We start from the raw sequence: 13846 nt of genomic DNA, 5'->3' as shown, positions 1-13846 counted from the left end.
ATATGCAGTTCATTTTGGGCGGAAAAGAGTCGAGTCCACACTGAAATCTCTACCTCAGCATCACAGCCGGCGTTCTGTCACTTCCACCTTTAGCCAGGTGTGAACATGTGGATGGGATAAAACTGTGCAAGCTACCTCTTTGAGGAAAAAACTAGCAAGACCCAGCAAGATGGTGTTATGTTTGAACCCCAGGTGAGACTGAGGCTGTGCATATGTGTAAGGACAACAAACCTCTAAAAGAAGCCTAAAGCGTCATACTATATATGAAAACATGGGTCATAAATGCTAAGAAATCCAACTATAATACGGCAGTAAAGGAAAAAATATTACTGACACCCAAGGCTATGTTTATTTTGTGTTTATATTATGTTTATTTTTATCTTACCAGAGTTATAGGCTCTTAATCTAGATCAGGATTTGAAATGAATAATCTTACTTTGCCTTCGGCGCATATATCAGATAGTGGTGGTGTTGCTGATGAAGACTGTTGTTGGTTCTGTTGTTAGGGTTAGTGTTATTCCCTCTGCTATGTTCCACATTTATTATGTAATACGCTGCTGCAAAGGACCAGCAACAGGTTTGTGTGACTGCATAAAATAAAAGGCAGATCCCCTGGGTGACCGTCACGCTGCGAGCGTGCCACTGTGTTTAGACTGGTGGAAGTAAACAACAAAGGATGTTTAGATGTATTTTGAGATTCTTTCTGAATTCCTTCGTCCTCTTTATTCAAATGAGCGCGCTGAAGTGGAGCCGTCTTCAAGATCCAAAGGCAGTATGGAGAGCTCGGCGCATCCATGAAAGGTTTTGAATCAAAGGGCTGAATCACGGGGGCTAAAGGTCACTTCAGCTAAAAAAAAGACTTTTCTTTTCAACTTTTTTTTTTGGCTTTTTAACTCAGATTCTTATCTTAAACCTGCAGCGTGCAACTTTTTCTCCACCATCTGACAAAGAGAGTAACTACACCAACACTGTCGAATTCGATGCTCCGCCACATCCCTCGCTACGGCAAACCAGTCTTTGCTGGTTGATGTAAAATACATCACTACTGACACCACAGACACCAGATTAAAAACTCCAGCACACTGCGAAACACCAAGAGATTTACCCACCAGTGACAGGCTTAATCAGGACTGCGTGAACTCGTTAAATGTAGAAGTACTGCAGGTCGAAGTGTAACTAATCTAGAAAATGTATATTTGAATTATGCCTGAGCCCATCATAAAATAAACTGAAGAATATGAAGAGTCTTTGGGGATTAGAGGCCATGGTGACGTCACCTTCAGCGGTGGATGCTGGTCTGGATGGAGGTGATGTGGAGCAGGACCCCTGATGAGCACAGTGGAAGAAGCCATGGGTGCTGGAGGTGGGTGGAGGATGGGTGGTCTGACAGCAGCAAAGGGAGGGGGAACAGGTTTGAAATTTGACAGCAGCAAGATGATTGGCTCATGGAGGAAATGGAAAGATATATAAAGATATTCTTCTTCTGTGTTTCCTTTGGCCTCATTTTACCATTGATGCTTCAAAACCTTATTTCCTGCATGGTCAGATGCATAGAGAGATATATTACAGACCTGCCCTGCACACACACACACACACACACACACACACACACACACACACACACACACACACAGGAAGCAGCCGACACAAACTGGCCTCCTCCTTTACGCCTACACAGAGACACATGCGTGATATTGATCACAGCTCTTCTGATGGATCTCCGCTGGCCTCTGAACATTTATGGAGATGAACGTTTGAAGACTTTCAGCTCCACGCTTGAACAATCTATTGATACATCGTTCGGGGAGGTGAGCTATCTCAGGCACGCGGCAGTGCGCCTGGTGAAAACACAACACCGTCAAGAGGTAGCTTGCAATCCGAGTCTTGCTCCCGCCTGGCAAAGGTGGAAGTGACATCACATTTCTGAGAGGAGCGGGTACAACAGCATTTTTAAAGGTGAGCTACAGAAGCGTGTTGTTGGATAAATTCTTACGGACGCTCTTTAATTCCTTTATTTAAACCTGTAAATTGTCCGACCGCAGCTACATCCAGGGTTTGATCCTGCCTGTTTTAGGCGTCAGATCTCTGGGAGTGCACACAAAACGCTAACACGACGAACGTTTACAGCTAATCAAATTAAAACAGTGCAAACATGGTGGGACGGTCCTGTAGCTCACAGCAGTCACAGCGTCTTTTGTTGAAGAACTAATCACCGATGTTGCTGTTGCGTGAGCACTAATGCTGCTTTAAACAATCCAGTCTTGTTAATTACTCTCATTTAGACTGCGCGTTACTCAGCTGGCAGAACATTTTCTGCTCAAGTTGCCACAGAATTTGTACCTGCATTGAAATTTTGGCTAATTGGCACAAACGAAGGTCGAGCAACAAGAAGAACAAAACCAAATTTCAAAGCAGCTCCACTGACACCTTGACTGTATATACAGCTAACATGTGCACACGTCAGGAAGACTGTGTGTCGAGACAGACACAGCGTGAGCCGTCATACTGGAGATACTCAGCAGGTTACATCCACCAACCTAACTGGCACAGCACAAGTGTCAGTTTTATTCACATACTATTTCAGATAAATATGGAGCAGCTCCTATGTAATAGTTTCAATTTATGACTTTGGTCTTTGTGCAAAATATGCAAGGTTTCTGGTCATTTTTCAGCTCAGGGAGTAAATGTGGCTACTCCCTCTTGTAGTACAGCACTAAATTGATTTCCTGGACTGGGTCATTATTGGACTACAGAAGAGGAAATGGGCCCTACTGGTAATTAAAAAGTGATTTTTTTACAGGAATCTTCTGCCTCATTAAAATCTCACAGGGCAGGTAAGAGGGGGTATTATCTGCTGGAAAGACAGCCAGGTAGTTCACACCGCCGCCGAAATGCTGAACAGAAATTCAAGCTTTCACAATAGAGGAAGCAAGTCCCTTTTCTCACAGTATCATTTATGCAATGAATGATATCTAGTAATTGGTGCGAACATCTTGGTTCACATTGTGTTTTCCGCAGGAAGCGAGAGCTCCCCGTTGAATTTCTTCCCAAGCTTTCTGTAGGCAGGATGTAAAGAAATCTTGTGAAGAGGTTAAGCCATTGTTAAATCCACAATGCTTAATCGTTCTCCTAAAATAACAAGGAAACAGCCATCCTGGAACAGTCGCCAATGGAAAGATTAACTGGATTAGCACCAGATGATGCGGTCGAGCGGTGATTGCTGTGGGTCTGAATCATGTCAGTGTGGAAACTGTTTAGATCTGCTGGTTAAAAATGCTAATCTCTCCTTATGTTACACCGTGGATGTAAACAATGTCATTTGCAGCACGACAAGGGCATTTTCACATGCGTAAAACGAGACAATTTGTGATTATTTTTGGACAGATTTGATGCACAAAGCAGATACTTTGCATGGTAACCACGCCTGAGGAAGGCTTCAGCTTCCTTTCTGCTCAGTTCCCAACCTTGATGGAGGAGAGGGAGTCAATATAATAGATTCTGTGGGGATATGGCTGGATTTTCGTTGAAGCACGCTGTGAATCTTTGGCTAGGAAAGCCACTGTGGGCTTGTTATGGTGGCTCCTTATGAATAAGTGCAGAGGTCCTGCAGCCTTAATAACCTCACCGCCTCAGTACCCTCGCTTTCACATCTGTCAGTCTGGTCATCTCCATATAGAGGGACACAAAGCGACCATACCCCAGGGTGTCCATGAATAGGGATGTTTATAACAGCGTGGGACGATTTGTCACTCCTTAGCGCAACCTGTGTCCTGCAGGAAGCCAAATAATGATTTTAACTGCCCGTCTAAAAGATTGATCTCCCTAATCCTCCCCACCTTTCTTCCCACTGAAAGGTGCAGACTAATTTACGACAGGGCTGACGATGGGCATGCTACGCCTGTGAATGAATGATCTGGCCTCTAGCAAAAAGAGGTAATTTCCTCTTAATGTGGTGCCGTAAACATTTATCATCACGCTGAGCTGACAGCACATCGACACAGCGAGGACGCTGCAAGTGCTCGCTTTAATCTCCGGAGATTTTTACCTCTGATTAGCATTGTGGCCTACAATCACCACCCACCATGCTTGGTTAATTTTACCACCACCTGCAGCAGTAACTGTTGGTTTGGGAGGTGCTGTAAATAAATATAAATCCTGTGGCAGTGCAAGGGGACAACTTCAGATAAGCATCAGTTACTGCCACCAGGGTACAGAGGGAATATAAAAGTTTGCTGTTTGATGCGATGACAGGAGGAAAGACAAGCAGGAGCCAAAGAATCGAACAAGGCTTGAAGCGAGGCTATCACGTTACATAATGTAATTATGTTGACAACCCAGCTTGTGTTGACACTTTGGGATGTGTAATATTCCAGTGATTCGGGGAGGCTAGGATTGTTCATTAAGCTCAGGGATAAATAATGTAGATTCACATTAACTCGCTCTCGCTGAGAGAGCGGCATTTGCACATGAATATATAATGTGCTGAAACAAAGAAAACGCTTTAAACAATTGTGTGCAGGCTGAGTGAGTGAGACAGAGCAAAGACGAGGGAAAGGGAGCAGAGGTCGGCCATTTGGGCTCTAAGCAGCTGAATAGGTTTATTTGTCGACCTGCTGAAAAGTCGCTGTGCAGTAACATGAACTCCCACTGCTGGTATATACAGGCTGCTAATAAATCATATCTATAGCTGTAGCTATAGGCTATGTCTTTATCATGCTAATGCTCAAAAGTGCTGTTTTTTTTAAGCTGCATTAATCCGTTCTCGGTCACAGGGGCCACAGAAACTTCATAACAAGGCGCAGATGCACAGAATGCTAACGTGTTAGCAAACAATCGCCAATCACAACCCAACTCCAAAAAAGATGGATGCGATGTAAGACATTATTAAAACAAACTGTGATCATTTGCTAATCCTTTATAACATGTTTATAATGAAAACAGGAAACAAAGGCAATATATCTAATATCTGAGCTCATCAGCTTCATTGATTTTTGTAAATATTAGATTAGATCAGATTTAGATGCATTCGTCCTTCTGCAGGTAAAACTGTTTCCACCTTTTGTACAACCTCAGAGTACACAAATACATCAAATCTGACAGAAGCACACATGAATAACACACCACACGCCCACCAGCCCCTCCTCAAACCTTACATACACAGACACACAAACTCAGACACGTTACCGTCTGGATGTTCTGTTCAGCTGATCTTCACTCCACATGGGAGGAGCACGTATGAAACAATCATAATAATAATAAATATCTGCTTATTCTGAATCTGATGCAGCAACACGTCTCAAACGCATTGGGACGGGAGCGAGTTTCAGTTTGGGGTCATGTGTTTGTCCACCTGATGAATATAAGCCCCACGCTCAGTCTTTCTCTCCACCGACTCCTGAGAAAAATATCTGACCTTTGAGCTGCTTGATGTTCCACTTTCCTCACAACATACTCACTAATCTTGTCTTGTCTCTTGTTTGTTGCTGGTTAACGTGCAGTGGTTTTATGAGCTTGTCTCATGGAAACTGGTCACAGGATTAATGAAAGGCCGTCGTAAACGTAACAGAAATACCAAATAATGAGCTAAAATAGGTAATAGGTTGATGTCGTGCTAATGTGATAAACATTGATTAATGTAGGTTTAAATATGAACATTTGGTGCTCATTAATTTTCTGAACTGCACTTCCCAGCGATCACCTGTCAGTCAAACAGCACAATCCTGTGAAATGATTTCCCTTTAGATTTCCTGTTGATGAAGTCTCTGCAGGGATGCTGCCGTCACCATAAAGCTATAAAACATATCATGTCCCCTGTATCAGTCCGGTAACAGCACCGATACTGCCCTTACTAACGGCTCTAGTACTGGCCGGACATGACTGATCGTAATTAAACACTGTTTATCAGTGCCACTTAAAATGCAGTGATTCTTTATAACCCAATATAATTAAAGAATGATAATAATTAGAGCGTTAAGTTACCCTCCATCAGCTCCACACAGTGAGACATACTGACCTGAGATCAGGAATCAGAATCCGTTCCGTCAGAGAAAAAGTGGGATCATCTCTTTACTTGAAATAAACACACTGAAAATGTTGGTTTAACGTGAGCTCAGCGTTGCATTCTGCAGGATTTTCACCTCAATTTAAGGCCAAACGTTCATCGAATCGCAGTGAGAGAACCAAGAGGAGGCCAGCGTCCCTCGCGGTGGTTGACAAGTCTAAGGCATATTAAATCCAGTGTCACCAGAAGATCAATACTTACTGAAAGCGTTGACGCTTGTCCACCGGCGTGAGACGGTGTAGGCGTGCATTTGCATTGCACTGTGGTCGACTGTCTGTGCCAGTGTCAAAGTTCACCGCCGGAGATCAGGGTGGATCAATCTTTGTCCTGTCAATCACAATAAGACTCAAATGAGCAATTTTAAAGCGAGTGCACAGGCTGACCTGGCGGGAGGTGGAGGTATGATTAACGTCTACGCCTTCATTATCTTGTGGCAGGGACGTCTGATGCTGTTGACATCTGCGATTAATGTGTCTTTCTTGAAAAATCAAAACAACCTTTGCTGGAACGGACTATTTGGCTGCTGCTCAAGAGTTTCTTTAAATCCAGTCTCGGTCCAGAACATCATTGGGGATTTTAATGGACGGCCAAAACTATCATGATAGTAATTTGTGACTAAATAATGAGGATCCTGAAAAATGTACATCATTTTTATGGATAAATAAGACCACAGACATTAAATGTAGCCTCCAGGAGCAGCATCACTCTGATACCTTTCATTCATTTATTATTCTTAACCACTTTATTCTGCTTAGTGCAACGCAGTCGTGATGGGGGTCCTAATTAAAACACATTATCACATCATCAAAACAAATAAACCCTCCTCCATTATCATTAAGTCGGCATTGAAAGGCTCTGAAAGACGATTTTGTCAGTCAGCTCCTCCCAATAAATGATGACTTCATACATTGTTTTCCCTTAAAAGTCTGAACAACTGGTTCATGTGTTCGGCTTTTGTCTGACTGTCTTCAGCCTCTATTTTCATGTATTGACACATATTAATCAGACGATGGCGCAGAAGCACGGTTTCTTTTTTTGTGCCCAGCTTTCTGATTGTTGCTTATTTAATTCATATTTAATGCAAAAAAGAAATACTGAAGATTTGAAACTAAGGTTTTGGGGGCTTTACAGCACAAAATGTCTTCACTCTGCATTTTGGGATTGGAGGAAACTTGGACGAAACACAGTAAGAAATCGTGTGAAGCATGAAAAAATGAATGTAAGGATGCATTCGCCAGCTGTGACATTACATCAGTGGCATTTCAAATAAATATGAAATCTTTTTAGACTGGCTTGTCTTGCACTACCTTGAGCTGATATTTGGTACCCTCATTACAGTATATCCTAATGCGATTTTTGGATGCACGCTGGATCTTTCATGAGACTATTAGCGCCGCTCAGCCTCCACCAAACGGCCTGAGTGCAGCCCCCGAGGTCTGATAAGAAATAGTCATTACCCCTCTACAGCTAATGTATGTGCAAAACTACAGAATCTGCAATTTCCAGAAGTTTCTTCCTGTGCAACTTCCACTGCAAAATTAGGAATGAGAGAGTTAAGACAGACTGTGAAATCCAATAAATATTTATTACTTGACTTTGGAGGTACTCAGGATATGAAGTGCCGCTCCTTAAAGCTTCGACTGCAGAGATTGGAGCGACGAAGACGGGGATGAGGGTGAGGTTAGAGTCATAATGATGATGAAGATAACGATGATGGGATAATAATTAAGATGATAATGATCACGAGGACGATGACATTCTTACACATCTGTTTTTAATGTGATACATAACCTTTACAGCACATTTTCTATAGAATAACACGAGAATGGCCGGTGGACAAGCTGAATGTATTTCATAAGGCACATCCATGATCCAGACAGAGTTTCACTGTGTTATTAAGTCAGACTCGGTCTCCAAACACACGAGTGGCTCTGCTAGTTGTGGAGGCTCAGATTTCAAATGACATCTCACTTGACCAATCGCGACCTGCCACATGCCGCCTAGCAAACAGAGTGGCCAATAACAGTCCGAGCAGAACAGACGACGCTCTTCTCAATGTTCTGCCAAACAGAAACTCTTTCATCGGCCTGTCCTCAGAGTAAGACGTTAAGAAATGGACCAACAAATATATGAATTACACTTAAAACTAAAGAGGTCCATTTCAAAGTGTTAAATAATATTTATCTGTCCAATGAACGGCGAAGATTGAGATTTAATGTCGACCACAATAACTGCAGCTTCTGTGATACTGAAACTGAAAGTGCTGACCATCTGTTCTGTCACCGTGTCCTCTGGGACTTTCAGAGAGGATATGCAAGATATGCAAGATTGGCCGTCAACCAAAACTGTACTATCTACTCCTCTCACAAGAGATAATATTGTGTAAGGTGTTAAAATGAAGGACATGAGGAGTGACTTGAAATTGAACAACCTGATACTCCTGGCTAATAACCTCCTTCAGCGGGTTATTTACAGCTCAGTCACCTCAAATCAAGCATTTCAGGATACTACACCCAGTTTGAAGTGACAACATGGTACATGGCTTCAATATAGAGATATATGGCCACGCTATAGGTATAGATACCTTAAATATGAATACAGATGGCCACGATGTAGATCTCATGAATATAAATCTGTCTGCAAGTATCTATTTGCAGAAAAATACTCAAACAGAAAAAAAAACTTCAGCTTCAGTGTGTTCAAACTATTACTCAGTGTCAGCAGCACCTACAGTAACTGTGAGGATGAAAGTTCAGAGTTACCTTTTAACGGAGACTGAAACCGTGCGTGTGCTCCAAACAGTTCAAGAGCAGCTATCGATTTACTTTGTGTACGCCTTAGAAAGGCTGCTGATACTGAAGTCAGTTTGACAGGTATGTAGTTATAAACCATAAAAATGTCAACCTGCTGGTGGCGGAAGGAAAAGTCCAAACTCACCAAACCAAACTCAGCAAGTTTGTCCACCTTGAGATTAAACTGCCATTTCATTTTATTGAGTCTGTTGCCTTTAATTTGCCCCAACTAATGCAACATGTGTGACGTATCTGCAGCCAGACACAGTTTCTCCATTGTCAACCCCACCAAAAAACTCCAATTGTTTGTTTGCCAGCTGGTCGAAACATCCATCAGCGACTGCAAAGCACAACTCTATAAATCTCTGTAAAAATTAAATGTGGAAATGTGGACAGCAAATCGAGGAATCAGCCTGTAAGAAGGTGGGCAGACGAGAATAACGAAGACGGTGCCAGCAGTATGTTAAATTGTGTATTTAACACCTCTTCATCATTTGCTGGGTCCAAGTTGAATTGAGCAAAGACGTGGAGGACTTGTAGAAATGTAAATACACCCATCGCGCAGCTTGTTCACCGACTTTCAGCTCAAACCGGGTCTGATCGTGCTCTCTTCTCTTCGCTGCCCGTCCTCCACTCCTGTCCGTTGGCCGCGATAATAATGCAACGTCTGCACCGACCCATTGTAAATTAAATGAAGTAATTAACTTAATTGCCAGAAATCTATGTTGCTATTAAGTTGCCACTCTGTTAGAGTAATCATTTGCATCTTATCCACTTAATTGATTGGTGCACTACATCACAAACACAGAGGCCCTCTCATCTCATCTCCCCATTGAACAGTTTGTCTCTCATCACTTTAAACAACACATCATCAGAGCGCTGCTTCATTTAAGACAAATGCTGTTTCACGCAGCGAGTGCTCTGTCTTCCTTTTGTGTGTTTATCCCACGGAGGTAGTTCTAACAATGGAGCGTGATAAAAACCGGCTTCATAATCCAGCGCATTCAGAGCTATAGATAACTGTGTTATTCAAATGTCATCTTATTCTGCAGGATCTCCGAGAAAAACATGTGAAACTGCAGCTTTTCTCGTCTTTGTGTCCCGTATGAAGGGCTCACTCCGACTTATCTCCTGCTGGATCTTATCTGGATCTCTCGACGGGTTCTGGTCCAGTCGTGCTGCTTTCATCTCTGAAGAAAAAGACTGTGTCTGAAAGTTGAAAAGCAAAAGCACTTTGTGCTGTTGTTGTCAGCTGAGCAAATGTCAGCATCAGAGATTTTTTTTTTTGGACTATTAATGGTCCAGATAAATCATCTCAGTTGCTCATGGAGTCAGCTGTGAGTCTGTCTTTGTGACAGCAATAGGTGGGATTTTGGTTGTGGATCTACAGCTGACAAAGCCCTTTATTCCATTTTCATTGTAACGTCTGTGCTAAATACGAAGCCCTACTTTGAGTTTCACCTTCCAGCATTCAGTGGAAGTTCAGTGGACTGTTGTAAAAAATTCATTTTTAAAGTAATGCTGTGAATCAACCATGCAAAAAGTGTTAAAATGTGCAGAAACTCGGCGTAATCCACCTCTCTCTTACTCCAAAGGTCCACCAAAAGTAGCCACTTAACAATTTAGTCACAATTAATGGCTCAAATAGTTCTAGGAACAAAAATCTCCTTCTGTGTGTTTGTGTTTCTGCAGCACTGCATCTGAAGAACTGTGACGATCATGCAAATCGATCTAACCATTGATTTAAAAAACTACAGCATTTGAGACAGTTTTCACCCACAGGTAGGAGGCAAACACAGTTATTCTGTTCTTCTTTAGATCCTTAGATCGAGGGTGAAAATGCAAATAAGGCTTTTAAATTCCTGAAGTCGCTGTGGTGGAAACGGGCAAAACGGATCAGCGCTCGTCTGCTTTCCTTTGTTGAAATTGAGGCGCTGCATCCAACAATTTGTGTAACTTCCTGACAATCTGACAAACACGCCCACTCCAAGGAGCGACCGGCCAACCGCGAGGAGGTAAGAAAGCGAGCACGGGTCTCACATCTTTCTCCATCCCTCTGTTTTAATTCTCTACACAGCGACGTCTGGCACTTGTTCTGTAAAGAACCGAGTGCAACATGGTGAATGCCTTCCAGGAAAGATCTTCATATTTAAATGATGACCGCGTCTCTTTCCCATCTACGACAGCCGGTCTTTCACGCAGCCTGTGAGTGCGGCTCCGAAGCCTTTCGACTCGGCCAGGTGAGGTGTTATATGAAGCACTTTTCCGGCGCACTCCCACGTTAATGCTGGACATGCAGCTCAAGGGCAGACAAGTGCATTAGGCCGCTTAAGAGGTTTGAGAAGTTATGAGCATTTGGATAAATCTTGACGTGTTTCTCAGTTGTGACTCCGCTGGAACTCTCAAAAGACACTCAAAGGATTTTCAGTGGGATATTCTTTTAAGCCGAAACTCGCCATGACAAGACTGCAGGACTGAACTAGTCTTTTAAGGTTTCTCACTAGAGCTGCACTCAGACTGACTTCTCAATTCCTTTTGACAACACCTTGTCAATGCCAGATGCCTCTGGCCCTGTTTTGTCCACCTTGATGCTCCTCACACTGCTCTCCCTCCGAAGGGAAAAAAGAAAACCTTCTTGTGAACCACATGGCCAAGCCCCAAGGTTGATGAATCCCTTCTCTATAGATTTCTAAATCAATGTGTTTCTGTCAGGTTGTACAGTTTGGGCGTTTCTCTGCTCTGCAAGCGTGAAAGCACCCCTGCGCTTAGGCAGCTCAGCTCCCTAACGCCGTCCAATCATGGTCCAGCCAAGAGGAACCAGAGCAAAGTGGATGTCAGCATGACTCTGCGATGATGGATGGGCCTCACTAGAGAGATGATGGATGACCAGGGTGGCCATGTTTGTTTCATATTATGCAGAATGAGTTACTATGGCAATACCGCTGCTCCAGTGACCTCTGCTTGACCTGTGTCAAAAAGAGAAGTCAGCCATGACTTTGGCTGCCTGCTGGATGACAGATTCCTGCAGGCGGTCCAGAAACACGCTCGCGTTTGACCGAGGAAGGATTTTTGTGAAAGTATTATAAATGAGTTAATTTTGTCACTTTTCCTGGGCTTGTGAAGCTACGCCCACTTGTAATTGATTGTGGACTGTTTGTTTTCTTCTTCTCAGCACAAAATTCCAATAAGTTGTGCTAATTAAACACAGAGGAAGCAATTAAAAAGTCCCACTATCTGCAGCGGGCAGACCGCGTGGCTCACAAAGACGTGCGATAAATACGGAAGAAGTGACTTTTATTTCAGTTTCAAAGCCTTTTTGAGGGCCCTGTCACAATAAAATTGCATTCCTGAAGCAATCTTGATATACTGCCACCGAATTCATTTAACAACGTGACGTCTGAGACGCATTTTTCCCACGTTATGTAATTAGTGGGTGAGAATAAAACACATTTTTAAATGTCTTAACAGCTTTAATTTCCTTTTTATTTTGCACTTAAAGGCTCGACTGCTTACGTCTCAATAAAGCAGTTCATTAAGAGAGTATTTCACCTGACAAAGCAGAAAAAATGCAGCTGAACCTCGAGCAGCTCTTGAAACCAGCCTGCAGATTCTGTGGTTTTCAAGAGTTTGGTCTTTGCACAAGAAAGCGTCTTTGCACGTCCTTCTATCCACCAACCAGACTTTATTATAGCTGTGCATATTGTCCTTTCACTGCCTGAACTAACAGAAGACTTACTGCTGTTTACTTTTAAACACACTGAAGTGACACCAGCCAATGATGTGAACTCTGCACACATGCCCGTCGATCATTATCGAAAATTGTAATTTTAAGTTTATGAGTTCTTGGTGATTAAATATAGAACGTTGGTCCAGCCATGAGTAAAACATACAGCCACAGGCATTTATCCACTAGAAAGACATTTTAACATGTTATTAACATCATAGAAACACTGTTTAATCATTTTTTTGTGACTCTTCTTCAGTTTTAAGTCACGTCTCTGCTGCTGTAATGACCCATTTTCAACATTTTCATTTAAACGACCCGGGGGATCAATGAATGAAGATGAACGTCTTCTCGTGTTACAGTCTCCTGTGAGGAGGACAAGAGTATTTAATCACCGCTTCACACACTCCAGGAGTTTTGTTAGCTTCAACAGCTGCGACACAGAAGTTACACAACGTCATGAGAGGACGCCCAAAGCAGCAGAAAGCAGCTGACGCACCGTCACACAAACGGTTTGGCGATGTGTTTTTGTTTCGCTGGATGCAGAAATAATTGTTCGTATTGTTGCCCCGGCCTCAGATGGTGTCTGCTTTCCTTAATTGTATTGCTTTCTTTAACCTGCTTGGAGAACAAGATTGATGGTGTTTACTGCATCTGGAAGACTTAAACAATATTAGAAAAGTTGGCATAACTGAAAAATATAATAACGCCCTATTTGCTTTAGACAAGTATCATTGTATAATTAATGAATTACCCTCCAACCTCGATGTTTTGTTGAGCATATTTGCACAAGATAATGAAATTTACTGCCCTGAAAACATTTTGTTTGTTACTTTCTGTTTTGGCAAAGTAAACTTGAAGTTTGTCTTCCCTCATAGATTCCTCCACTGCTGCCTGGAGGATGACATGAAAGTGTGCGCCGAGTGTAAGAACACAAGGAAGAAGTTATTGCAAAAACAGCCACTTTCCTGAGAGCTCCTGCATGGTTAGTGCCACCAGCGGACGCTTATCTTCAAAATGTGGGAAGTAATAAGAAAACTTTACTTGAATTATAGCCAGGAAAGATTTTATAAAGAATAAAAAAAACACTGAAAGTGAAAATGACTGCAATAACTGGAAATCATTTCATGTCTCCCGGGTAATAATGGGCTCAACTTTTCATTCAAGCACAAACTTCTGGGCGAAGTCCTCCGCAGCCGATGCCCTTCGTTCATTAGAGGGGTTAAGAATTATCTGCTCTTGTTATTAGACATCCAGTTGCTTTTCATG

This window comes from Chaetodon auriga, chromosome 6, assembly GCF_051107435.1.
Source record: "Chaetodon auriga isolate fChaAug3 chromosome 6, fChaAug3.hap1, whole genome shotgun sequence".
In the NCBI taxonomy this organism is placed as follows: domain Eukaryota; kingdom Metazoa; phylum Chordata; class Actinopteri; order Chaetodontiformes; family Chaetodontidae; genus Chaetodon; species Chaetodon auriga.
The sequence above is the reverse complement of the archived record's forward strand: the minus strand, read 5'-3'. Positions refer to the sequence as shown.